General features: G+C 38.8%; 2 long non-coding RNA genes across 7 annotated transcripts; one reads left to right on the top strand and one right to left on the bottom strand.

The window, feature by feature from the left end:
* Positions 1 to 307: 307 nt before the first annotated feature.
* On the bottom strand, positions 308 to 21,063 carry LOC108126238 (uncharacterized). 5 transcript variants are annotated; one of them, XR_011442604.1, is made up of 8 exons: positions 6,098 to 6,112; positions 5,805 to 5,995; positions 5,424 to 5,646; positions 4,595 to 5,339; positions 3,762 to 4,506; positions 2,189 to 3,701; positions 816 to 2,128; positions 308 to 755 (listed from the first exon to the last, which is right to left on the bottom strand). It is a non-coding gene; the product is annotated as an uncharacterized lncRNA (long non-coding RNA). The 5 variants fall into 5 exon arrangements; XR_011442605.1 differs by lacking the exon at positions 6,098 to 6,112 and having other exon boundaries at positions 2,189 to 2,902; positions 2,954 to 3,701; positions 5,805 to 5,819; XR_011442608.1 differs by lacking the exons at positions 5,805 to 5,995; positions 6,098 to 6,112 and adding an exon at positions 21,049 to 21,063.
* On the top strand, positions 6,814 to 8,125 carry LOC108126227 (uncharacterized). 2 transcript variants are annotated; one of them, XR_011442610.1, is made up of 3 exons: positions 6,814 to 6,956; positions 7,016 to 7,823; positions 7,905 to 8,125. It is a non-coding gene; the product is annotated as an uncharacterized lncRNA (long non-coding RNA). The 2 variants fall into 2 exon arrangements; XR_011442609.1 differs by having other exon boundaries at positions 7,016 to 7,827.
* Positions 21,064 to 27,887: the final 6,824 nt, after the last annotated feature.

The following is a 27,887-nucleotide window of genomic DNA, read 5'->3' as shown; positions in this document are numbered from 1 at the left end:
ACTAAACGATCGGAAATGGTATTTGGTAGAAATATCAACTTTCGTATTTTTGAAGATAGAAGTTTGGGACTTTTTTTAGATTTTGTATTGTAATAAATTGGATTATATTTTCCTATTCCCATAAGGATCGGCCAACTATATCCGATGTTTGCGATATATATCCGGTTTTAACTGCAAGGGTATATAAACTTCGGCTCCGCCCGAAGTTAGCTTTCCTTTCTTGTTAAATATTATTATATTCGCTTAGAGAATGATAAATGGACAACGATGATATAAGAAGCGAACCCAAAAAAATAAAACAAATATATTTGTGTCAAGTATAAATTTTAATTAAATTTTCTATTACATGCATAAATGTATACATTTAAATCTTTTTTCCTTATTCATCTTACATTTTGTTACACTTATGCCGCTTTTTCAAGATTTTCAAACGTTTTAGCAACACATTCTGGTACCTTTTTGCCTAATTCGCACCTTCCTGTGGCCTTCACGGATGAGCAACTGGCCTCTAAAGCTTTTAAAAACTTGTCTCCAAATTCTTTGCTTTCTTTTTGATTACTTTGAGGTACCGCATCGGAAGCATCCTTTGTCTTACGATTCCAAGTCTTTTCATAAATATTTTTTACAATGATCTTCCCATCAGTCCCAATCCCATTTATAGCTTTCAAGTAACAATGATGTCTGCACGACCCTTCAGGATCGGGACCTTTTTTGGCTTCCTCTTGAATGCATCGATCGAACTCCTTTTTTTCGCCCTAGACCAAGACCTATCCGTGATTAGGATGATTATAATAAATACAATTTTTTGAACTTACGTCATTCAACCCTTCTGGGTCCATGGAACGAACGGAGCCGAATATTAGCAAAGCAGTCACTAATTGCAAAAGTAACATCTTTTTAATATAATAATTATGGACTGGCATGGCTTATATAGGAAAAATATTTAATGTCATTATTTCCGCACCCGTTACCTCGTAGCTAAATAAGTATTATATACAGTTTCAAGATATTTAATTTAATTGTTTCTGCACCTGTTACGTCATAAAAAACTATGTATAATATAAAATTAAAAAACATATAAACTTAAAAAGACGCTTGTACTAGCTTGCACCTTCTTATATCCTCCCAGCCTTTTAAACCTCCCAAATCCTTTTCAAGTTGATCTCGTCATTATTCAATTTAAACTCTATACATCATAGATGTATCACATCCGGCTGACTTCCGAATTTTTACCCTAATCCTTTTTAGGATTCCTTGCTCGCAATACCTGGAAGGAAATTGTAGAGTTTCTACTTCAAGGTATTGGCATTTCAAGGCTTTTATATGGAAATTTTTTTCGGTTATTTATTTGACATTGTATATACCTAAAATGGAATTTTCATTTATTATAATTATTTTCGTTGGCAAAATGGTGGTAAGAGACGATGATATAGACAGCAATGCTAGTATTAAATAAAACAAATTGTTTGGGTCAAGTATACACTTTATTTAAATTTTCCATTCGATGTACCTTTATTTTTGATCTTTCTTTATGTTAATTACCTAACATTTGCACACTTAGAAAACAGAAGTATTTATCTCAAAGCTATTTAGCGTTTTACCAAACCAATCGTGTACCTTTCAGCCTAATTCGCACATTCCAAAGATTTTATGGTAATTTTTCCGCACCAGTAAAAAACGGAGTATATTTTAAAATAAGAGTTTAAAGATACACTTCAACAACTCAGTGTCGATTATAAACTTTATTTTTTTATTTAAAAAACGTTTTTTACAATATTGGCAAAGTTAACTTCAATCTTTCAACCGATTTTTCAAAACAACCTTCTACCGTTTGGCCCAACTCGCACCTTCCTGTGGCGTTAAGAAAAGTGCAATGGGCTTCTAAATCTTTTAAAATTTTTCTTCCCAACTCTTGGTGCTCTTTTGACTCTCTAATGCTGTCAGGTAGCATACCGCTATCTCTTCCCTTATAATTCCAAATCCTGTCCCAAACTTTTTTCACATTGATCTTATTGGTGCCGATCGCACCTAAAGCTTTCAAGTAACATTGAGTTTCGCACACTCCTTCAGGATCGGGACCTCTTTTTTGTTCCTCTTGAACGCATCGATAATATACATTTTTTTCGATCTAGAATAATTCGTGTCCTTGATAAAGATGATTTGAATATATAATACTTTTGAAACTTGCCTCATTCAACACTTCTGGGAAAAATCTTTCTACTTTCGTGAAACTTTCTAACTTTCCGAATACGGAGCCAAATATTACCAAGAAAGTCATCAATGGGAAAAGTAACATCTTTCTAATTAAAAATTTTGAAGTGCTGTGGTTTTTATACAAAGGCTTGTTATGGATAATTATAGACAAATTGGATACAAGTACAATATTTAATGTCATTATTTACGCACCTCTTACATCACAAAACAAAAGTTATAATTCAAAATAAAAAATATTCCAGCTTAAAAAGGCACTTAAAAGATTCAGCGTTAAAATATTCCAGCTTAAAAAGACACTTAAAAGATTCAGCGTCGAGTAGTATGAAATGGAATGATTTTTATATTATATATCGAATATTTTCAATAAAAGCACAATAAGAAAATCTTTAAGCTAAAACATTTTTATTCAACGTTTTCTTTTTAAATTTGTTGTATACATTTTTGATTTATTCTAAGGATAAAATCCATTATGTGTCCATCAATTTATCAATTTTACCAAAACAATCGTGTACCTTTACTGTCGCCTTAAGGGAGGAGCAATTGGCTTCTAAAGCTTTTAACATATTTATTCCCCATTCTATGTTTTCTTTTGACTCTTTTATTTTTTCAGATATAAAAGCTTTATGTGATATATTCCATTTCCAAACCGAATTCCAATATTTATTGGTCTGTTCAGTACCGATCGCACCTGAAACTTGCGATTTACATTAAGCTACCCACGACTCTTAGGGATCCGGACCTTTTTTTCCTCTTGAAGGCATCAATAAAATTCCTCCTTTTTGATATAAATTAATTGTATCCATGATTATAATAAATTTTATTTTTGGAACTTGCCGCATTTAAACCGAATGGTACCAAACGCACCTTATTTTTAAAGCCGAATAAGTATTGCTAAGAAAGTTACCAAATGAAAACGTAGCCTCTTGAAAATTGTAGAGTGCTGTTGTTTTTATGGGAAGGCTTGTTATGGATAAATATATACAATAAAAAAACAAAAAAAAACTTTAATGTTAATTTTTCCGCACCAGTAAAAAAACTAAGTATATTTTTAAATATGTGTGTTTAACGATACACTTCAATAACTCAGTGTCGATTATAAACTTTATTTTTTCATTTAATTAACCCTTTTTTATAATATTGACAAAGTTACCTTCATTTTCAACCGCTTTAGCAAAGCAATCTTCTACTTTTTTGCCCAATTCGCACCTTCCTGTGGCGTTAAGGAAAGAGCAATTGGCTTCTAAATCTTTAAAAATCTTTTTTCCCAACTCTTTGTGTTCTTTTGACCCTCTAAGTATGTTAGGTAGAATAGCGCTATCTTTTTCCTTCCGTTCCCAAATCCTGTCCCAAACAATTTTCACATTTATTTTATTAGTGCCAATCGCACCTAAAGCTTTCAAGTAACATTGAGTTTCGCACACTCCTTTAGGATCGGGACCTCTTTTTTGTTCCTCTTGAACGCATGGATAATATACATTTTTTTCGATCTAGAATAATTTGTGTCCTTGATAAAGATGATTTGAATATTTAATACTTTTGAAACTTGCCTCAGTCAACACTTCTGGGAAGAAAGGATCTTTAGCGCCGAATACGGAGCCAAATATTACCAAGAAAGTCATCAATGGGAAAAGTAACATCTTTCTAATTAAAAATTCTGAAGTGCTGTGGTTTTTATACAAGGGCTTGTTATGGATAATTATAGACAAATTGAATACAAGTACAATATTTAATGTCATTATTTACGCACCTCAAACATCACAAAAGGAGGTATAATGTAAAATAAAAAATATTACGGCTTAAAAAGGCACTTAAATGACTCAGTGTCGAGGAGTATGGAATGGAATGCTTTTTAAAGTATATCTCCAATATTTTTAATAAAAGCACAATAAGAAAATCTTTAAGCTAAAACATTTTTATTCAGCGTTTTCTTTTTCAATTTGTTGTATACATTTTTTATACACTTTTGATTTATTCTAAGGATAATATCAATTAAGTGTCCATCAATTTATCAATTTTACCAAAACAATCTGATATCTTGATGCCTAGCTCGCACCTTCCTGTGGCCTTAAGGGAGGAACAATTGGCCTCTAAAGCTTGTAAAGTTTTTTGAGGTATCTCAGTGGCATTCCCCTTATCACTCCAAGCCCTATACCAAATATTTTTCACATCGATCTTACCAGTGCCGATCGCACCTATTGCTTGCAAGTGACATTGAATTTTGCAAGCCCCTTCACGATCGGGACCATTTTTTCCTTTCTCCCTAATGCATCGATTAAATTCATTTTTTTCGATCTAGATTAATTCGAAATGATGATTAGGTTGATTATAATATATAATTAAATTAAATAAGTTAAATAATTATAAAAAATAAATAACTTGCCTCATTTAAACCTTGTGGTATATCATGATGATTAGATCCAAATACGGTGCCGAATACTGAGCTGAATATTACCAAGAAAGTAAACGATTGGAACAGCAACATCTTTCTGATCAAAAATTTTAGAATTCTATTATTTTTATGGGGAGGCTTGTTATGGATATTTTTATACATTTAAATCAAATTAAAATATTTAATGTCATTATTTCCAGGTCTTCGAACGTGGAAATCTGAACCATTAATGTCACATCTTTCTTCTAGGTCTTTTTTTATTCCTAGCCTCCTATTTTGTCACTTATTATTAAATATATATTAAATAGAATTAAATTTTTTATTCAAAATAGAGTTAAAAGAAATATTTCGCAGTGACAGCACCATTGAAAGATATGTCGTCAATTTAAGATTTATTCTCCCAACTCAAAGACGTAATACCTTTGGAAAAGATCTGTCTTTCAACGGGGGAAACCCAATCAGGGATTTTCAGTTTACCTTTACCTTTTTACTTAACCAGCCTGTTGTCTGGCAAGTTTTGACTTTGACATTTTCGTTGGCATTGTCATCGTCCCGGCATCGTGGCATTCATGTGCAGACAATTTGTCCGGAGACTCCCGGGTCCGGGAGTTTTCGGGGTTGGGATGCCAATGCCAATGCCGGAGATAAGCGGCTTAGCTGGCTTATAAATGGAAATTGCAGCCGAGTTGCGTTTCCTGTTTATGTAAGATCTTGATCACAATGATGACGTTGCATGCTGGCGATTTGAAAAATCAGATTAATAACTCGAATTGCTCTTGAGCTCGCGCAGAGCGAGTGTCGAAGGCTTAAGCTTCCTTACCTCCACTTTCAATCCCGATAATTGGCTCACGTTCCAGGTAAACACAGAAAGAGCATATGTGAGCCAGGTGATGGAGATGGGAATGTGGCCGAAAGACGGAGGATGTGGCGCAATGGGGATTATGGCCCTGTGTCGAAATGTGAGGGTGTGCAAGTGGGCGTGCCGGCGTCTGTGAATTTTAATTAAAAAATTTTTCACTGTTGCACTTTTTGCAATTTTGATTCTGCCAAAAGGTAAAAGTGAAGATAACGAAAGTTATTTAAGAATGAACAAAGAACAAAACTAATTGGTTATGGTTAAGGGTTTGTGGTGTGAATTAAACTAATTATAAAGAAAATAATATGAGAGACTTTAAATCATTGAAGCGTTTGGTAAACTAACCCAAATTAAATTCGAATCACTCTCTGTTCACAAAACCACTTTATTCAAGCTGAAATTAAACTTTTATTAGCGACTTGGGAACTCGACTCGGACAGAGTGACATTTAATCAATGAAATGGCCAGCATCGATCTGAAAACTGACCCCAAAACTGGACACCAACAAAGGCACACACGCAGCCGGTCATGCTTCACTAAATTAAGAAATTAGTACCAAATAGAAAACAAATTAGGAAAGGGTCAGTTTGAAGACGAGCAGAGACCATAAAGGCCCCTGGGGATGACGAAACACTCACCACCCTGCTCCTATTTTGTGAAATAAATGACAAAATCAAAGTGGTGGTCAGTTTATGATGGTCCACTGGGCCCGCACATCCCGCTTTCATCCCATCCAATCGCCCGATAAGAAGAGGCATAAAAACTGACCACTGTCCACTCTCGATTCAAGGGAATAAGAAATAGTTGATACACGAACTCCCCTCCTCCCATCCAATCATGTGTCCCCCTGTCAATCATGCGGTCCATGGTCTATGTTCCATGGGCGATAATTTAACTATTTCCCGATAATGAAAACGGTCCAACAACTTCTGTCTGACTAGGCAAAATGGGCAAAAATCAAACGTACTTTTACTGATTGCCTCAGGGAGCTGCGAATTGGATATTGTCAAAGGGAAAGCCAGGATTCCGATGCTGATGATGTCGCATACGTAATGCCATTGATTAACTTTTATGCTAAAACGCAAAGGCGACAACTTGGCAAAAATTGAGTTAGGCATTATGTAAAAATAACCCAGGGGAGTTCCAAAGACCAGTACAATCGATACCTAATTGGGGAGTCCTGAGGTAGTTGAATACTACTTAGTTTCCTCCAAATAACGTTAAAGTCCCATTGAAACTTTATCTTTTAGACCGCATCTAAAAAGGTTAAAGTAAGTTTTCTTTAAATGAAAAGGTTACAGTGTAGTTAATCCACTCAACTTTTATCCATAACTAATAAACCTTAAAATCCCCAATGACATTATAAAAGTCAAATTAAACCATAAACCATTTATTCCAATATTAATTCCTAAAATGAAACGACTTTTTAGCGCCCTGACTTTGTTAGTCCTCCTAGCTGTTATAAATGCACAAAACTTTACACTTAATATTGACACAGTGAGTAAATAGCACAAAATTCCTTTATTCCAGTACTCATTAAAGTCATCGCCATGTAGACAAAATTAATAGGGGGAGTATATTCTTGCCTTAAAGCAGAGGGCGAGGTAATACTAAATGATCCTAAGATTTTACATGAGAACAAGTGCTCCAAACACTGCTTCATGGTGGCAGCAGGATTCATTGTCAATAACCAGATCAATCCCAACAAGATAAGCGACATTTTGTGCAAAGATGTCAGAAATTCGAACAAGGTAAAGGCACTGAAGAGCTCATGCCACAGCCTCAAGGATGCAGGAAAGTGTGAACTAGGAAAGAAGCTTATGGAATGTTATACTGCGGTCGCTTTAAAGTTCAAAGATTAAGTATTACGGCTGTTTATGTAACAAAAATAAAAATCAATAATATATCTTGAATCAAGGATCAATTTTAACAAATTTTCAAACCAACTTGGAGCTGTCTCTATTTATTTGGGAGTTAATACTTGTCAAGACTACACCTTATTCGTTGGAACATGATTTCTTTACAAATGTTTGCTTTTTCCTAAATTTAAAGAAACAAATTTGAAACATAGATTGTAGTAGAGTTCTGGCCACATCAATTAATCTCCATTTGTCCCATTCCCCTTGAGACAGTTTTTCGAAATCATTTTTCATGCTTAGGTGCAAATATAGAACTCCATCATCCATCCATCTGGATGGTGTGGCGTGAGAAAAGCGTAACCAAATACGCTGCGGCTCTCGACAATTTTCACTTCACTTCTCCCCCAAAAATGTGAAACCATTAGCATGTCAGGCAGAACCCAACCCCCGCCAAAACAAAAAAAAAAATATAAAATACCCCAAAATATCAGAGCCTAAATCCCCTGTATGTAGGTGCCTTCCAGTTGGATATGTTCAATCCTTTGCCTGTCAGCCTACAAATAACATTTTCTTTAATTTGAGCCAGAGAAAGGAGGAGACTTTAAGCGCCTTTTTGACAATTTTCACGTCAAGTACAAATCCCCCCATCGACTGCCCGACAGACAGAGAGACACAGACAAGATGAAGATTCCCAGGAAAAATTTACATACCCGAGGAGCCAGAGTCTACTGTGGATATGTATATATATGTATATATATTATTATATCTTGTGTATAAGTAAAAATAAACACAATTTTTGTCGCTCTACTTCATCTGTGACTGGGCCTCTCTGGAGGCATTCGTTGATATAAAAATATGAAGCGGAAAATCAGTGACAGTGGCAGCCAGGAGTATTCCTCCTGTTTTCCTCCTGGTTGGTTCGGCTGGTTGTGTTGGTTGGGAGATCTGAAGTGGAGTTAAATTACTTTTGGATGTGGAGTTTGGGGAGCTGGGGAACTGGGGAGTTGGGGGAATCGGAACCAGGCGGTATCTACCCAGAGATACGGGCATGTGCATTCGGCATTTGCCTCCTCGGCCCTGTTTTTATTGGAAACTTATTCCCACAGTTCGTCCGACTGCTGGTCCAATCTGTCTGTTAGCTTGTCCGATTTGACTGGCAGCGAATGAAATATGACTTTATGTTGTAAAAAAAACACACACACCGAAAATCCCCTTTTAGAGGGAGGTGGGTAAAACATGTACGAAAATCAGCCAAAAAGGTTTGCTGATGGGTCTGCAAATTGCATTCTGATATTCGGCAGCTTCTGTTGTCTATTGATTTTTCTCAATTGTTGAAATTCAAGATGTCACAGATTTCTCAACTTATTAATAGCCCACCCTTATAAATTCCCTTACTTTCTCCGCTTTCTTTAAATTGATTTATGGACAAATCATGTAAATTTTACTGAGCATCAAACTTGATTATTATTATTATTGATGAACTCTACAATTCGCTGCCCGTTTGATGGGTTTTTATGACTTTGCCGCTGCAATTAAATGATTTCTAATTGCTGGCGAGGGGCAGGAAAAAAAATCCATCACAAATGATTTGTTGATTTATTGTGTCTTGAGACTTTGGCTCATAATTTGTCATATTCCTTTGACGACCCATTTTTTGATAAAGATTTATTATGACAAATCCCATTTTTTTGTTGTTGAGTAATTAATTATGTCGAAGCTTGAGCAATTTTTATGCTGGAAATTGATTGAGATAATCAAATGAAAGTTGATAGGCTAATAAAAATGGATTGGGCTGTAATCGGGGTGGAGTTTCTTAAGGTTTTTGTGTAGCTATTAAGATCCATTAATGTCTCAATTATGAGGCCGTATATGGAAATTGGACAATATAATTCTTATTGAAAAGAAATTTCTTAGAAGCTTGGGATTTATTGGTAAAATTATCAAAGAGAAAGAGCTTCTTCATCCATGATTTATAAAAGCCTTTCCTATCAGAAAACCACATTCCTGAAAGCCTTCCATTTATGAATGGTTTCTCAGGAGAATGCACGATTTCCCAGCCAAGACGTGTTGGCTTTATTGTTGCCCCATTCCATTGCTATATAAATATATGGACATACTTATATTCCCAAGCTTAATCCAATGCGACCAAAAACCGCCAGCAATTCCAGCGTCCAACCAAAGCCAACACATTTCGGTGATTTACATTGATAAAGTTAATGGAATGGAATGCGTGCGCGCTTGCTGACTGGGCTGCGATTTCGAATCCATTGCCAGCTCCTCGTCCTTTTCCTTAAGGATATCCAAACATGTGGGATTGTGTGTGCAGAAATTTGCATTTCTTGTGAGCGTCGCCGACATCGTCACACGCCAAACGGAAGTTGTATACAAAGAGTTGCACTTAAAAGGCACCCAGCAATGTACCCATTTCCCATTCATGTCCAAGGAGCGCCAAGGAGCCAAGGCTCTCAACATGCATACGACAACCAGGACATGCAATTTTTATGGCTTGTAAGCTGGCTCCCATTTCGGCAATCGAAATGGGCTTTTCTCTTTTTTTTATATAATTTTCTGGTATGGAGTGGCAGTCCCTGGGCGGAAATGAAAAGCGCCTAATCTAACAAATTTTCGTGCTAATTTAGGTCACAGGCGGATTTGCATAAATTTCGGCCCCGGTTGCAGGTCTCACCTTTTGCCACCTTATCAAAGTCCATTAGAGTCGAGCCACCCGCATAATTTGTGATGCCGTACTCGTTATGCTTTTACTTTTTCTGTGAGAAAAAAAACAACATAAGCGAAGTATTTTCTCGGTATTTAAGTCATACTGACACATGACAAATTCCACAGGAAAATTCCAAAACAGCCCAGGAGGGAGTCCTGGGACCGATGCCAGAAGTCATTAGCCGAAACACCCAGTTCTCAACCAAGTGGGTCCCGACGACCAGGCCCAAATGGAATTTTGTCATAAATGCTGTACTCGTTTTTCTTATATTTTTTTTGTAAATTTTTTTTGCCTTTGACGTTGGTTCTGGCACTAGTGGCATATTTTCGTGCAAATTTTCACGCTTATGCATATTCAAAGCGAGTTTAGCGAAATAACTCGCACGGAAATCTTGAATTATATAGGCTGGAGAATATTTACTTTTAAAGAAAAGGGAATACGCTATAAAAATACACTTTATTTGGATATTTGATTAAGAAACTTATAGGTATTTTTACCTGTTTTGGTGGAAGACTCCCCCGTATCACATTATGGGTTAAGCCCACCTCTCCATGCTATCACACATGGAAATGAGCCAACTAAGTAAGCCCGAAATTATAAATTACCATTGGATAGCCGGCACGAAAGCCACTGGCAGCTGATAGCCGGCTTTTTCCATAATTTTGCACTTTTGCAGCTGCCCAGGGGGGTGTGGGGGCACATCAATCAAATGTCATGGCAATGGCATTCCAACTTAGCGCTGAGTTATTGTTAAAAATCCATTTTTAGTCATAGGGTTGAGGTCGGGGAGTTATTCTGGAGTGGCGGCCTGGACTCGTGTTTTATGGTTTCAGGATTCAGTATTTAAGGCGTGGCCTTGCCAGGTTTTGGCCGCATTAAGTGCAGAGTTGCGTGCCCAAAACGCCCAACCCGTTCAAAGGTGTAAAAGGGGCGTGTCCCGGAGCCGGAGCCGGAGCTGACGCCACCGGGCCCCCAGTTAGCAATTTGCCTTAAATTGTTGCCATTTGTTTGGCCGGCGCTTAGCACTGAGGCGAGTGAGCTCTGGAACACAAACTTGCATTATTATTACTTGTATGTTTAAATTGTTTATCAAGTTGTGCAAATTATGGAAATTGGTATGCGTGAGACAGGAGACAGGAAGACAGCGGCAAGTCGCTGGAAATCCAGGATAATAGCTGGTGGAGTGACAAAGAAAAGAATGGAGTTCTGAAGTGGAATTTGCATTTCGATCGATTCAGGGTAGAAATTCTTTACAAACAATGATTCTATAAAGTAATGTGATTTACTGATGGTATTTGTGGATTTAAAAAAGGTAAAAATATAGGTTGATTAAAGATTTCTACACTATAGGATAAAAGTTAGACTCTAAGAGAAGGCTAGGACATGCGCTAATCAATCCATAAAGTCTGATGAAAATTAAAAGAAAAAAAGTACTAGGTTCTAAGAGGAACTACTTCAATTAAAAGCCATTTCTTGAAGGACCGTACTCAATTTAATTAAAAATGTGTTCCCCAAAAGTAATTAACTAAAGAAGTGCAAGGCTTTTCCATTAACTACAAAAACATACATTTTGAAACTTTCAGGCATAAAGTCCTCCCACTTATTTATCAATAATAGTTTTTTTTTGTGCCCAAGCTCATGTTAAGTGAAATGCATTTCAGGCTCTTGCCTCTTGGCCAAGTCCTTCACGGTTGAATGCACCCGTTTCTGTTTGAGTTTAACCTCGCCTGACCTACTCCAGTCCAGAGTGCAAAATTCTACAGATGGCGGCCGCTACGGCAGTGGCTCGGGGCAAATCGGGTAGCAAAAAGAAAATGCAATTTCCTTTCTCCATTTTTCATATGCGCATTAAGCGCCTTTTCCACATTTCAATTTCCAGAACGAGCAGCCTGCCGCTGCAGCGGCTGTTGCTGCTGTTGCTGCTGCTGTGGGTGTTGTGCTTCTGGCCTGGCCCACAACTATTGCCACCTGGGCTTGTAAGCATATAAAAATTAATATTTGAGAGGGCAAAGCCGAACGAAGAAGCCTTTCTGAGCCGGAGTGGGTTATGATTCCCCAGGACCTCTCGCAAGAGGCACCTTGGGCGTATATGGCCGAAATGTGTGGTAGTTAAAAATGCATGAGAAAAGTCAGTGTGCCGGAAAAGTGGGTGAAAGCCACTGGGCTGCAGTGGGAAACAGCTTTATTTCCATTTAAGTTGTAAATTATACGAGAGCCTAGAGTCCTGGCGCCAGGCGACCACCCATCCGCCGTCCAGGCATTGTCCTTGCCCTCTGACACATTATTTTCGCAATTGTCCGACCACAAAAAAAAGACATTAAATTAAGCGAAGGCCAAGTCCGATTGTTGGAGACGCACATAAAAATCACTTGTGGAAAATTCTCACGCATTCACTTGTGGCTGCACTCACGTCTGATGGAAATGGCCAAACAAAAGGTGATGCCCACCTCCCGAACCCCCGTCCTAAATCGTGGGCTCACAATAAACAACAAACAAAAGATCGAGACTCGACGACGACGACGATGTCTCGCGGTGATGCTGCCCCTGCCTCACAAAAATAAAGAAAAATACAAAACTCGAACAAAAAGATGACACAAAACAAAAATAATTTCATTTCTATTCCTCGTTACCAATTTCTATTCTTCGGGCCATGGCCTCTTGTATTGTTCCAGTTCCTATTAAAAATAGGGTTTGACATTGTCTATGCGTAAAGTGTTGGGCCACAGTGGCTACAAAAAGCCTTCGCACACACTCGCACGAATATCGTGGTAAGCACACGTCGATCTATTGTCTGCCAGAAAAAAAAAATTGTGTGGAAGGGGAATACAAGGATCGTGTTATAAAATTGATTATACACGCACTTTGCTCTCAAACACAAAAAAAAAACAGAGTCAAACCTATAAATATAATTTATTATATGATTTCTATGAATATTAAAGGTAGTTTGTGGGAAGACTTTCTTTCGTAAAAGAGGGACAAAATTGGTTAGAAGAACGGAAATGAGTGGGAAGTCTCAGCTCGTTAGTTTCATTTAAATATGCTAAATGATTGCGACTTCCTCTGCAATTGAGGTTGGAATTCTCAGGAATTCTAGGTAAACTTTTAACTTAATTACCAACTAGGCAGCATCTTCTTAACCCTTTGAGGTACGTTAGTTAAGATAAACCATAATGTTCCATAAATAGAATTTTAAACCTAACATTTAAGCAGTATAATTATAAGCCCCCTTTGGAATACAACAATTTTTAAATGTACATTTTGTCAAGTGTCAAAAAAGCATTATCCAGCCCCCAGAGGGTTAAGTCGTAAGTTTATTTTGCTGCAGACTTTATTAGTTCTACTCACTCACCCCCAACCTGCGTTAGGGCTTCAAACTTTTTTCAAGACCAACTCGAACCGAACCGAGCAATCATCGTCAAGTTTTGCCCAGGAATCCTGACAGTTTTTGCCAACCACTAAATGTCAAACTTTGTGACACGCCCGAGAGCGAGACGAAAAGTCCTGGGACAGTGAGAAAGAGGGGCAGCATCAGCGTCCTGTCTCATATGTGACATTCAAGTGTCATCAAAGGGGAAGCGCTGGTTTGCATTTTTATGAGAATGACAGATAAATGTGTGAGCGGAATCCCGGCTCCAATGGTTCCAATGACTTGAGTGACTTTCAATAAAAATACAGCTAAAGCCTAAGATTTAGCATAATTAAATTTGGAAAAAGTTTTTATCGGTGGCTGTTGCTTTTATTTTTATTTTTGTACAAAAAGCAGACAAAGGATCCGCGATGACTGGAAATCAGCATAAAATAATTGAAAATGTGTACGGCTCTGGTTCTATTTGAATAAACGCAATTTGAATGCAAAAGCACGAAGTGCAAACAAGATGGCAGACGTGAAAGGATATATAGGATGGTGGGTTAAAGTAGATTGGGCGGAGGTTGGGAGCAAAAGTGGCAGGATGACAGTCTCCTCCTGTCGGCTGTTGATAGATGGATGGCGCTGAATGGGGTTTCTAATGGAGCCTTTTCTTCATTTTTTCTATTTTTCAAAAGGTGAAGACAAAAGGTGTGGCTAAGAGATACGGAAATCTTTGGGTTTGGTCACTTTAAAGATGCGAACATCTTCAAGTTTGGTCACTTTAAAGTGCCACGAATATTAAATCCCTTCTTTTGTTGTTCATATCTTTAATCAGCCTCATGTTCTGCCCTAATCTAATCTCATTTGCCAGCAGCAGAGCCCGGCTTGAAAAGACCAGCTGTGGGCCTGGTCCTAATCCTTTTGTTCCCCTATCAGAATCGCACACTCTTCCCGCCCAGCCCTTGCCAATTCACGGATTTCCACACCTACGCACACAATTGAGCGTGCAGGCAAGTGCAAAGGGCACACTGGCTACATCAAAAAAATTGTTAATGCCATTTGACAGTTGACAATTATAGCAATTGTCATAGCATTTAACACGAGCACTAGGCGAAAAATAAGCCAAGAGGACGGGGTGAAATAGTCCATTGTTGTGTTGAACACGGGGAGAAATTTATTAGAAACTACCAAAAATATATAAAAGTATCAAATTTACACAAAAATGCTTTCAAACTCTTAGTTGCCTGAAGATATAATTTTTTAAAGATATCCATAGGATCCAGATACTTTTATATTTTTTGTAAATAGGTATGTCTTCTATATTTTATTCTGTTAAATATATTTCTTATACCAAATATTTTCCATACTACATATTATTACTAATATATCAAATAAACTTTTAATTTAAAATACCTAACAAGATTAAAGTTTTTCTTTCCTAAAGTATAAGAAATAATTAATAGAAAACCTATTACCTAGTTTTCCCAAGTGTACTTTCGGTCGCGCAAATAGAAAAAGACCAGACGAGGGTTAAGCGTCAGGGAGAAGTAAGTGTTAACCCTTGGTGGGCTGGACCCGGACTTACCCCACAGTACGTTTTGTCCTGTCACTCATTTACCCTTTTTTGCATGTCAGCGGGCATTAGTTGTCCTTGCTGCTTCTGCTTCTGATGTTGTTTTCCTTGCTGTTTTTGTTGCTGTCCTCTCGGACTCTGCTTATCTGCACCAAATTTGCACAGTCATTGTCAGGACTCGGGTCCAGGACACTCTAGCTAGACATCCTACTATTTTTCGCTCTCCCTTTGTTGGCACTTTTTGCCAACTTTGCATATGTGCAAATAATTTAGCATCCCGGCAACGAAAACAACAACAACCACTGGCTAGCAGGAGCAAGGACAATTGTGGATTTACTCCAGATTAGGGATCTTTGTTAGTTTGGTCTGCGGGTCTGTTTGTTTGTCTACTGCTTTCCTAGCCAAATAAAAATTATAGTTGTCCCCCTCGTAGAGGGTTTTCATGTTCCATGTTAGTTGCTTTGTTAGAGGAGTTGCCATCCAGGAGTGGGTTTCAGGACAAATACAATTTGGCTCTGGGAGGGGCTTGGACCAGTTCCAGGGATTGTAAGCTAGTTTTGTTGCCCGAAAGTGTGATGGAATAAATTTTGTGATGATGGTTATGTGATGAGAACTCTCAAAGGATATTTATACAAGTATTTACATACATTACATATAATAGGATTTGGAATACGTTCTTCTTTTATTAAAAAATCTTCTGATTAAATTAGCCTTATCTTATCCGACTAAAGTGCCTTGGAAAAGCCCCAAAAAGTCAATATCGAGAGCTCCGTGCAAGGACTCACTCTGTGATCCAAGCAGCGTTAAAGAGCACCTTCTAAGGACATCCATCCGCAAATCCATTGGCTCCGCTTTGCCTTATTTTATATTATATATTTTTTCTGCGGATTGTGGCACCCTTTTTCTTTTCAAGTTCATCACACCGTAAGCCAGAATCGCACAAGGGCTCCCTTGAGAGCTTTTCCCGCTTTTCTTGCTTTTCCTTGAGCTGCCAGGCTCCCGAAGAAAAGTCGTGTGAAGTCAAAAGTGTCTCATAGCTGCTTATCCGAGGAACAGAAATTGGCTGCTCCGGGTTCGACGAGGCGGGCAAATATGTATGAAAACTTTCCAGGCAGCCAACCGGAATTTCCCCCGCTTTTCTTACCAAAGGCAATCTCTCATCTTTATCTGCAGCGCGCACTGGGAGAGATGAATGCAGCTTTCAGATACTTTTCACTCACATATGCGACTCGACACTTCAACTTGTGCCAGATGCATAAAAATGCAAAGGACTAGGACTAGGACTAAGGACGAGAGGGCCCAGCTCCTTGACAGCAAAACTGCATTCGAAAGAGATCTGGGAGACGGAACAGAAGCCATCAGTAAAGTAGGTCAGTTAAGGGAGTTTGGCACCAACTTGGGACTTAAAGCACATCCTTGCTTATTGTGCTAACAACAAAGTGTTGGTCCATTTTCAACACATCACCCACTAGTGTTCACTGTTCTGGGCTCGGAGTATGAGGATCCTGGAATAATTGCCGAGCATTGTAACAACATTTCAAATGCAAAATCCCATTTTCCTTCTAATTGCTTTATCGCTCAACAAGCTGTTGGATGTGTTCCACTCACACTCTGGCAGCGTTTCGCTCATTTCTCACCAGCTCAGTCCTGACAGGATAATACCATTACATAGACATAGAAGGCCAACCCTCCTTGGTGAGGGTGATTCAAGTTTTTAGTATATATATTAGGACTTAGCCCCTAACGATATCTTAGGACAAAACTATTTTAGTTTTTAGAATTCTAGTTTTTGTAAAACATTTCTTTTAAGAACCTTTAGCATACTTTTCATATATTTTCCTATAATATAACAGTATCCTTTATCCATAAAGTATCCAGACCCACCCTAATCTCAAGCCCCTTTTCAGACCCTAGTTGCTTGTTTACGTTTGGGCTCTGTCAAATATGTTCGAATTTTCTAACGATTACAACTACATTGGACTCTGATGCCTCTCTGCTGACCTGATTTTCCATTTTTCGCTTAACCGTTTTGGAACATGTGATTTCGTTGTTGTCCTTGTTGCTGTTACTGCTGCACAATAAGACCCTTTAGGGAGCCGGATAGCTGGGGTTTTGTTTGCTCTGTGTCCCGTAGCTAAACGGATTTGTCCAACCTGCCATCGTCACCGAGTCAAGGGTACTACGTACTGTGTAGTCTATGTCCCTCGGCTGAAATCCCTCGATCAAATTGTTTGTTAATTGCAAAAAATTTTCGAAAATTGCGCATATTCTGGTTGGCACTGCCATATAGTGGGGGTGAGGCTCGGGCTCAGTCTAGGTTGAGGTAAAAGCCCATTGATCCGATGTGGTTAATGGTCATCAGGTCGCTTTTCGTAACAGTTGTCAACTGCAGTTTAGCTAATGTCTGAGGCAATTTGTCGGATGGGCATAAAGGACGAAAATTGCTCACAGGACAGGGCTTTTGATTAGCTGGTCGAAAGTGTTAACTGGGGCAATAGCTTCACGACCAGGAGCTAACTATTTAAATAAAGGCTGTATAAATCCAGACACATTGAACTAAAAATTGTAGTATAAGTGGGTGAGGAAAATGGTGAGCTTATGTTCCTGATATCACTTCCCCTCCCGGAAATGATATATCTTTCAACTCGTCTTCACATTTGTTTGAATCATTAGAGAGCCCCCATATTTATTTCCAGCCCTATCCCAACCATAATTGAAATGTCAACTCGCCGCAAAAGACAAATGTTAAACCCAGAAAAACTTTAAGAACCACACAGGCCCTGAATTCGGGACAGAAATTAATAAGTGACACAGATTTTGGCACTTTAGCCGCTAACGAGACACTCAAGAGACAAAACTGCTATAAAAACATAAGTGACAAGTGTGGCAGACACATGTGAATGAGTTTTTCGGGACCCGCACCGACGACACCAACAACAACACAGAAATCTGAAATGAAGTGGGAATTTTGACACTTTTGACAGGCCATTTGATAGCCTCATTAGTGCTGAGCCACCGCAGAAGGATCTGGGTGAGAGTGCCTGTCAAAGTGGCTAAGAAGGCTCCGATTGCTCCGTTGCTTCGGCCCGACTTGCGTAACTCAAAACCGAAAGGATATCGACCGTAACGCACATGGAGCTGCCGACATGCGATACCCCTCGACGGACTCCCGCCAATAATCCGAGTCCTATAAATATCTCAGTCCAGAGGTAGGCGTAGTCTCATCCTCCGTCCAAAAAATAATAACTAAAAACCCAAAAGCAGAAACACGACACACAGCACACACAGAAGTGGGCTGGTCCCCCGCAAAAATATGGGGGCAAACATAAACTTGGCTCCTCGCTCCTCGCTCGGGGGCATTTAGTCATATTGAAACATTAAAAAAGTCAACACCCCCACATGGAAAACTAACAAACAGAACTTGACCGTATGGCTTTGGGGTTTCTGGTCATAATAAACAAGTCAAGAGTAGTCGCCAACTGTTCTGTCCGAATGAATAATATACTAAAGGAAATCAGTAGCATATGGGGGTTAAGCACAGTGGTTAAATAGAAAATGCCCTTTGGGTTATTTTATGAAAATTTAAGTTTATAGGGAGGCTATAGAGATAGTAAAGAGTAAAGAGGCTCTTAATAGAAATGCTACAGAATCAAGAGGTCTAGAAAAGAGTACTAGACTTTAACCTGTTTTCTCTAGAGATTTTAAAACTTCCTAAATCATTTATAAACCTTTTGGATAAGAGATCAAAGTAAGAGATATTATCTAGCAAATATAATTTATTCTTATCGTGAAAACTAAACGTTTGTAACACGATCATTACTATCGTTTAGACCGGGCCCTGAAAAAACCCTCCCCAAAATTTTGGGGCAAAAATAAATGCCCAGAGCAGCCATAAAAATGTCAAAAATTTCTATGTATTCATAAACACATGTGTTGCACAAAGGCTGGCGTCCAAGTCGATGGCAAGCGACCCCAAGGAGAAACCGAAAACCCCAAAACACGCCAACGCAATACGACCACAAAGTTCTCCAGGACACTATACAAACACACATACAAATTTATGTATTGTACATGTGAGGATATGGAATATACATACGTATATAACTTAAACATCCTAAACTCAAATGTCCATATGTGCATTTAACATGCAAACGACGCCTGCTTTGAAAAAGGCTCTTTTTTTTTGGGAAGGGGAACGGTAGTGAGGGACGGGTCTCAAATTTCCGGTCAAGCAAGTGAATCCTTATAACCAAACGAGGAGAATTTCATATTTTTTTGTTGCTTCTTTCTTGGGGGTGGTCGCCGGGTTTATTTTTTTGGTTTCCTTTGGCTTGACGCCCACAAAATTTCTGCTAAATTAAATTATAAATACGGGCAAAAAGTCGACGATAGAGTGACCCTGAGGCAGCCAAGCACACAGCCGGAGCTGGGGCTTCCATTATGATTCATGGCCATGTCTGGCCGCCTCACATCCTGTTCCTGCGTTAGTTAAGGCCAAACGCCAAAGCATATATCCTTTGCGCTTTTGGCCAGAGTGCGTGTCAAATTGGAGAGGCGAGCCATTGAATCCTTTGACAAGTCTGCATAGTTTTCGCTTCGACTCCGATATCCTTGATGTTGTCCTCAAACATATTTTCAGATGTTTGCTGGTCGGGATTTGTGTATTTTGTGGGTTGATTTGGGTAGTAGTGATGACCAATAGATAAGCCTGATGTGGGTTGATGGGCTCTCAAAGGGGGTTGGTTAGAGAAGTTTTAAATAGAGTTATTAAAGACTTCAGCTTTCTTAAATTAAATATAAGTATAAAAACCTAAACTTAGGAAGCAATATAGAGAAAAAATCCTGTTGAAAAATTGTAAAATATTGATATCTTTGGACCTCCAATAAAACGAACAGTTTCGATATCAACACAGCTGCCTCGTCCTTTGTTCAGTTTGTAAAACCCAATTTTCCTGTCAATCACAAACATAGTTGGCAAACAGGATCAAGGCCCTAATCCTTCCACTTCATTGTGTGTCACCTCAATCAACATTCAAAAACCAACTCCTACACCTCGACCAAAATCTCGCCCAGGAAGTGAACAATTCTCGCAGCAATTAATCAAATTAAACAAGGACATTCAGCCCAGGGTCGAGGTTGAAATGGTTAACCTTTTAGCAAAGTTAATTGAAAATTCTGCGGTTGAAGGTTATTGCCCGAAAGTAGGGAAAATGTGAGCTGAAAGAGAGCAAAAGAAAATGTCGTGGGTGCAGCTGCGAAAAGGATTTCCAAATGCAGCCCCCAGGATTTCAGAATGCGGATCAGGATCAGGCTCACGCACTGAGGCAGGACAATTACGCAGACGATTAGGCACGCCGCTAAAATCCAGAGACAGCAGCACAGCACAGCAAGGACGGCAAGGACATTGAGGACACCCTGGCTCCTCCCGCCATTACTGCACTCCCTCTTTTCGGGATCTGGCAAGTTTTATCAGCTGCAAAACAGTTGCCATTGAAATGGCGCAGAAAGTCGTTAGATAGATGGCCCGAAAGCAAAACAAAAAAATAAAAGGAGCAGCCAAGGAGTCGAACAAAGGACCGCAAAGCCATAACCCCAAGCCAATGCCACTTCCAATCCAATCTGGGTTGGGTATTTCCCACACTCCACCCACTCCGGCTGCCCTCGTTTATAGAAAAAACATTGCGAAAATTGCTTTACAACTGATTAAACATTGAGCGGAACGCACGGCACGTTTAAATTTGGGTTAAATAGATTATATGAACTGGAAGTGTTATGAAATGATGTGCTCCGCCAGTCATAGATGGGATCCATAGTTTTCGGCTCTAATGGTTATACCCTATAAAGGGGGTTTCGTGGCATTTTATTTTAATAGAGATAATCGGTCTATGGGAAGGAGGGATTATTAAAATATGGATTTAGGATATTGAACAATTTTTAAACTTATTAAGAAAGACTTAAGCTTAAGAAAGATATACATACATATCCGCAAAATAAATTGGAGTATAGTTACTCCATATAAAAGAAAATATGTGGCAAATCGGAGTAGGGTTTAGAAGTTGATTTGATATATTTTAAAGTACATGTTTTACCTTGAAAATTTTCTCAAATATCTCCTCATTTTTTCTACCATTCCTTAGGGTATTTCAACTTCTTTAGATATTGTTTTCTTTCTAGTCTTTTTAACTCCTCTATTTCATTTTGCTGTTCTCGCACTGTTGCTCAGCTCAGCTCGTCAGGACTCGTTTGCAGGACGCAGCTCTGGCCCCCAGGTCCTTGGGCATGCCGCACAGCTGCGGCGCCTCTTTTCACGCTCGAAGGGTGCAAGTTAATGGCCGGATTCGATTTGCTCGTGTAGATGTTAACCACAGTTAAGGATTTTCGGGTTTTGGGTTTCCCTCATCCTCTGGCCGCCACCGGCAGGACCTGGGTTAATGCGTGCGACCTTGACTTTTATCTGCCCGCCTGCCTTCCGAAAATGAATTTCAATTCAATTATCAAACACTTTGCGTTCAATTTGGTTCGAGCTTATGTAGATATATTACCACATCCTAGGGCATGATTAATGAAGTCCTTTAAGCCGCGAAGACGAAACTCATTTTTCCGGTCTGATGAGAGTTGCGGATGCCGCAGGATTCCGGGAAGAGTAAACTTTTAAATTCCCCCAACGTTTTGCCATTAATATCGCATTTATCAATATCACAGTTTTTCATTTTGTCGTCCGCTAGAACGTATTTCTCTCTATCCTCACATTCCGGCTCCTCTGCCCCGCTCAACTCCATTAAGACTTGTGCAATTTTCCTTCTTGCCAGTGTTTGCCAGGAGCCTGATGCCTCCTGCTCCTGCAGGACGAAAAGAGAAAAACCCATTTCCATTATACAATGCCACATTTCTCTCTTCCGGTTTATACAGTTTAGATCGATTGCATTTTATAGTTTGTTTTAATGTTTTTTTTTCTGCCAGGTCCTTTTCCTCCCACGTCCTGTCCTTTGTGATTGCAGCAGAGGAAGAACCAAGGATGCCACAAAGCGAAATTGTCTCCAGTGGGAGGCCGGCTCGGTCTCGTCCTCGTCCTTGTTACTGCCGCCGGAAGCGCTACAAAAATAAAAAAAGAAATTATATTATATATAGATTCTCTCGAGTCGGTCTAAGAAAATTATTTTATTGCTTCCCTTGGCGTCCTCTGTCTTGTGATTCATTTAAAGTGAATATAACTTCCGTTTTGTACGCCACTCGCACAATGGCCCATTGTCCCGGACATCAAAAGATTTTAAGTGATTCCCTGTCCAGTTTTTTCCCCAATTTCGTTTTTTTTTTTATTTTTTGCTACAATTCAATTAGGCATTTGCCAGTGGTGTGTGTAAAGTCAAAAGTGAGTGCCAGTGCCCTTTGCCTTTGACCATTTCCTGTTATTTAGATAGCCTCTCCATGGGGGAACAAGTTCGGTGCAGGTCCTGTACAAAAAAATAGGAAAAACCTTAAGAAAAAATCTGAAATTCAATTTGTAACAGTTTAATTTAAAGGCAGGCGTTGGTGCTGAAATAATAGTATTTGGGGGATTTCTAGAGAAAATTACCCAATGTTCAAAAAAGCAAAGGAATATAATATTCCTATGGGAAAAGGCTAAAATATCACTTTCGATTTCGTAAATTAATTGTATATAGTCCTATCATTTTCACAAAATTCCTTTTTTTTTTAAAGATTCCTCTTTAAGTAAAAAATCAACTCCTAGCGTAATCTTACTCAAAAATTCTGCTTTATGTTTGTAGAGATACCAACTGTCCCCAAAGAACCCAAACAAATCCCATAATTTCCCATTTCTCCATCTCTAAACACACATATCCTTGAGCTTTTTTTATCTGTTGGCTCCATTAAATAGCAAGAAAAAATCTGTACTTATCTTTACCAAAAAACTTTCTCTGTCCCGAACGCAATATTGTTTATGTCGGTCAATTATCTCCCACTACCACCCCACCGACCCTATGAAGGACACAAGCCGAGAAAAAGGAGCAAAAAAATAGCAAACTAAGTAAATCTCTTCCGATGCTAACAATAATCTGACATAATGTTTCAATTATGCGTCGTTTAGCATTATATGGATGTCGGGCCCCTCTGCCTCTGGAATAAACAAGGCCCAGCCCCCACCTCCGGAGCATTTGAAGAGCTAAGCAAATCTTACTAAAATAAACATTTTAGCATTAAATTTACATAAGAAGCGACAATGAACGGGGCGTGGCAGGACGTGGCAGGAGGTGGCGTGGATGGGGCAAAAGCCATCTACTTACCAGACATTTTCATAAACACCAGAGCAGTAGCAAGTAGGAGTTTGTGCCTTTTTCTGTTTTTTTCTTCTGTCTTCTCACTTCGACTTCGGCTTGATGTGTTTTCGCGTATTTGCATAAACATTAGCAAAACAAATTTGCACATTTGACTCACCATCCCGCCCCAGACTCCGTCACTCCCCACTCGACATATGCAAACAAGCCGCAAAACAGCAACAAAAGTTCACGGGCGTCGGCCCCGAAAGCGAAGTTAAAGAGCCAGAGAACGGAAGTCTTTAGGCCAGAATCATAACAACAACTACGATGGAAAAAATCCCGACAGCCGTAGAAACGGAAGTGCGTGCCAGGATGGGAGAGGTGCCAGGAGCAGGGGCAGTGTAGGCAAGCCGCAAGTTACTTTCAGTCGAAGAGCAAAATAAGCTAAATCAGCCAAAATGTTTATAATCATTTCAAATATGAGGAAGATGATGATGCCAGGGAGAGGATGGTATAAAAATTCAGGGGGGATTTGATAAACAAAGTTATCAGGGGCCAAGAAATATTTTAAAGAAGTTTCAGAAGTTTCAGGTATCTCCATATTTCTATTTCTTATATTAACAATTATCTTAAATACACAAAAGTATTTTGTAGAGATAGTTTTTTTTATTATTTCTAAATAGATCGTAATATTTTTCTTTCATTTAAATAGTTATTTTTAATATTTAACATTAAAATTAAGTAAAACCCGCATAGTCCATAGTGAGTGTGACATTAGTACTCACTTATGACAGCTTTAGGTCCATGTTCCTCTGTCAGTCTGTGTCCTGTTTGCACCCCAGCGGCATCCGCTTCGTCTCTCTCTTTCTTTCCGCTTTTCCCTTCTCACTCTGTGTAGTATGGGTATGTTTGTGTTTTCTTTTGCAACTTTAGCGCCATTTTCTGTTTGCTGCTGTGGCAAATTTTGTGGCACTTTGGCGCCCAAAACTCGGAACAAATGACAGCCAAATATGCGTTTTATTGAATTTTATGTGCCCGTTTCTCCGCGGCTTTCCTTTTTCTGGCCAGCGCCTCTCCAAGGATAACGCTCTCCGCTTGTTGACTTGGCCAGACATTATTTCTTTACGGCTTTTTTGGCGCTTAGCCGGTTTCTGATTTCTTTTATTTTGTTCGGCGATTTTGGATTTCATGCTGGAGATCACGCTGGGATAGTGCAAATATATTTTTGAGATTTTTCGTTTTGGACGCCAAGTGAGCATGAAATGTGCCAAAGGATTTTTATTTTAGTCCCGACGTCGAGAGCCCTTGAACTTCATATTTGGAACTTCATGGCTTTTGGCAACGAACTTGGTAATAAATATTTCTGGCCAAAGTGGAAATTGCTAGACGAAGTTAGGAATTTCCCGTTTTAAGTGGACAAATATCTAAAGAATTTTTAGACTCCATTATAACTATTTTAACTATTTGAAGTTTGGAAAAGGCTTTTTAAAACTAACTCCTTTTAACATCCGCCTGACGAAATGAAACCTCAAAAACTAATTAGCAGACATCCGGGATAAAACCCGAGACATTCGAGCATGTTGTCCTGGCATCTTCTGGTAATACATAATCAATTAATCAAAGCCTGCAATGGCATCCGCAAAACCGAACTTGAACAAAATTTCAAAATCCTTTCGACAGTTGACCGACCGCATCTGGATGGAACTTCAACTCGAAAACAACAAAAAGCAACTAGATTGAAGTTAGTTTTCTGGGGAAATGCATAAAATCTCAATTTTCTCGAGGATAAACAAGGGACTGGGAACAGGGCCGAAGAGGGAAAATCAAATCAAACCCGAAGGCAAAATTTAATTGCGTTTAACCTGAAATCAAATTTTGAAGACGATGCTGACCAGGCCTAGATTCAATCAATTCCCAGGACATTCTGACTTGAGGCGAAAGGGCCGAAAACAACAAGTCGGAAGGGTTCCTGTTTATCCAAATATGTGTACGTATACACAGGCCGGGCTATGGGTTATTCATTTTCCCACACAAGAAAGGATAATAAAATGCCTCTGGCAAACAAAAATAAACAACATGCGTACGCCCGACTGGATGCATCCTTTAAGGATGGATCCTTAAGGGGGCCAAGGGAAAGGCTTAGGCCGGCCCGGTGATGCAGTGATTGTTGGGATTGTGGCATTGATTTCATTTTCAGCTGTCTATCAACCCAAATGGCCAAGAACATTTAACACAATCAGACATCTATCTACCGAGCTGCCCGTCAGGCATTGTTTGCTTTTCCTTTTTTATTATTATTATTTACTTTCATTTTGATTACTTTTTGCCCTTTGGCAGAGTTTGCTCCATTCACACTTCATTTGATAAAGCTGCAGCCCAGGATGCCGAGAGTCAAGGATCAGCCCAGAAAGTTTTCCTTTTGGCGTATTTCGGCATCTAGATTCAAGACAAATCATCAACTAATTTTCTGTGTAGAAACGTACAAGTTTTTAAGAAGGGAAATAAAATTAGCCACCTTATCAACAGGTGTGTAGCCCTAACAGATGTCCCAATTGCCGACCTTTGTCATATTTGTGGTTCCAGGTAAGCCTACATAAAAATGAAACCTCTATTCCTTGTAGTACCCTTTCTCGAGGCTGATGCTTATCGACGGAGAGGTTCCTTTATATTCCCTTTTTAGGAATCATAAAAAATTTTATTAATAAACCCGCGCCTGTCAAAAGAAATCTAATGGATTTTAGGGTTTACTCGCAGATAGAAATCAGTAACCTGACATCTTTCCTGGATACTTTATGTGACTCGCATCTGGATGCTGTAATTCCTCCAATGCGGGTAAAATGTTAACTAAAAAAAATCTATTTAAATTAATCAATTGAAACTCTTGGTCCATTTTTTTTGATGCTTTGGTGCATCACATTTAATTCTCAACTTAATAACCAATTACATTTCTTTTAATTCTATCAATAATTCGATATAAATTCCCTTTGCTTGCAATTTATCTGTTTTTTGTTCCCAGGACATTTATGTCCTGTTAAATCTGGCCCATAAAAAACCGAATGCAGCCTTTTACAAACTGATCCAATGTTTCGATTCCCCAACCTAAAAAAAAGGAAAAACAGTTTGCATAAAAATAGAGCATCCTTTTAACGAAATATCCGAAACTATAAATTATCAAACCATTGAAAAGTATTGCCGTGAAAAAAGTCACTACCATAAATCCCCAAAAGAACGTTTTTCATTTACAACCCAAAAACGTAACTCATGAATATTTTACAAAAAAAAAAAAAAACGAAAAAAGATTCGAGTCTAAAAAAAATATTTACAAAAACAGAGCGGGAAAATAGAAATGCAAAATGTCCGTCAGACGCCAAAAGTAAAATCAACAAATAAACAAAAATAATGGACAGTTTTATTTAGAAGTTGTTTTTTGTTGCTGTTGGTGTTGCTACTATTGCTGTATCGGAATGGGAGCAACAATCACAAAAGTAACCTCAAAAATTTCAATAAAGACCACAACAAAGCAATTTATAAAAATGCCACAGGACGAGAAACGGGCTGGGGGGCCAACAAATGAAAGCTCAAATAGAACAGAAATATTGGTAAGAGGGACACACTTTTTTGGGCGTAGGGGGATTAAGGGAGTGAGGAGGGTCTGGGGACGGGGACAGGGCCCCGGCACGACATTTTAACAAAACAATAGAAATCAATTGATTGCGTTGTGGGAAGCTTAGCACTTGATTTCCGTAGAGAAGGCGGAGGGCAGTGGTGGTGGGTGGGAGGAAAAAGGAGCAGAGGTGGATATATTGCGTGAAAGCCAGAGGAGCTTTGCCTCGACTAAGTACAGTAAGCACTATATAAATTATACTTATTAAATACAGGTAATAATAGATAATTTTATGGGTAATAAATAATCAAGTTAATATATTTTGAATGAAAAGGAGTTCTATAAGAAGAAAATATACTGGATGGTTCCTATAAATTAGTCTTAGGATGGTACTTAATATTGGATGATTAATTCTGTTCTATGTATATTTTTTAAACAATATTAGTATTTTGATTTTGATTAAATATTCAACTTATTTTTGCCATACTGTTTTTATTGTTACTACTGTTATTGGAAATGGTGGTGCGGCTAAAATTCTATTTTTCCAATTTTTGCGCAATTTATTGCATTGTCAAGGGATTCGCAGGAGCCAGGCGGAAAAAAAGAAAGCAAGGACGAAACCAAACGAGGGAAAAAGGCAAAAGACATTGGGAAAAACAAGCAACCCAAATGCCAAAACATAGTGCGGCTTGTTCGGTTTATTGAAGGGATGGAGGATTCGGCATGGAGAATTGGGGATAAGGTGGTCGGAGTATGAAGCTTGGGGGATCTTTGGGGGGCTTTTGTCTGGGTCCAAAGCGTAAAAGTAAACAAAGCTAAAAGCGGAAACGCAAGTGAAATAATACCACAGCACCAGCACCAACAGCAACTAAACATCAATAAGCATTGACTAACTGGATTCGCATTCTGAGCACACAAAAACCCAAGGATACTGGCAACTGGGGAGCACTCCCCTACCCCCTGGCATTAATAGCTCCAGATTAAATAATCGCTCCTTAAGCGAGCGAACAAAAGAAATGCAAGAAAATTGAAAAGACACTGCTGGGACTTGATTTCGAATTGAATAAAA

The sequence above is a fragment of the Drosophila bipectinata genome, chromosome 3L (genome assembly GCF_030179905.1).
Source record: "Drosophila bipectinata strain 14024-0381.07 chromosome 3L, DbipHiC1v2, whole genome shotgun sequence".
In the NCBI taxonomy this organism is placed as follows: domain Eukaryota; kingdom Metazoa; phylum Arthropoda; class Insecta; order Diptera; family Drosophilidae; genus Drosophila; species Drosophila bipectinata.
This window is presented reverse-complemented; position numbering and strand designations above follow the sequence as displayed.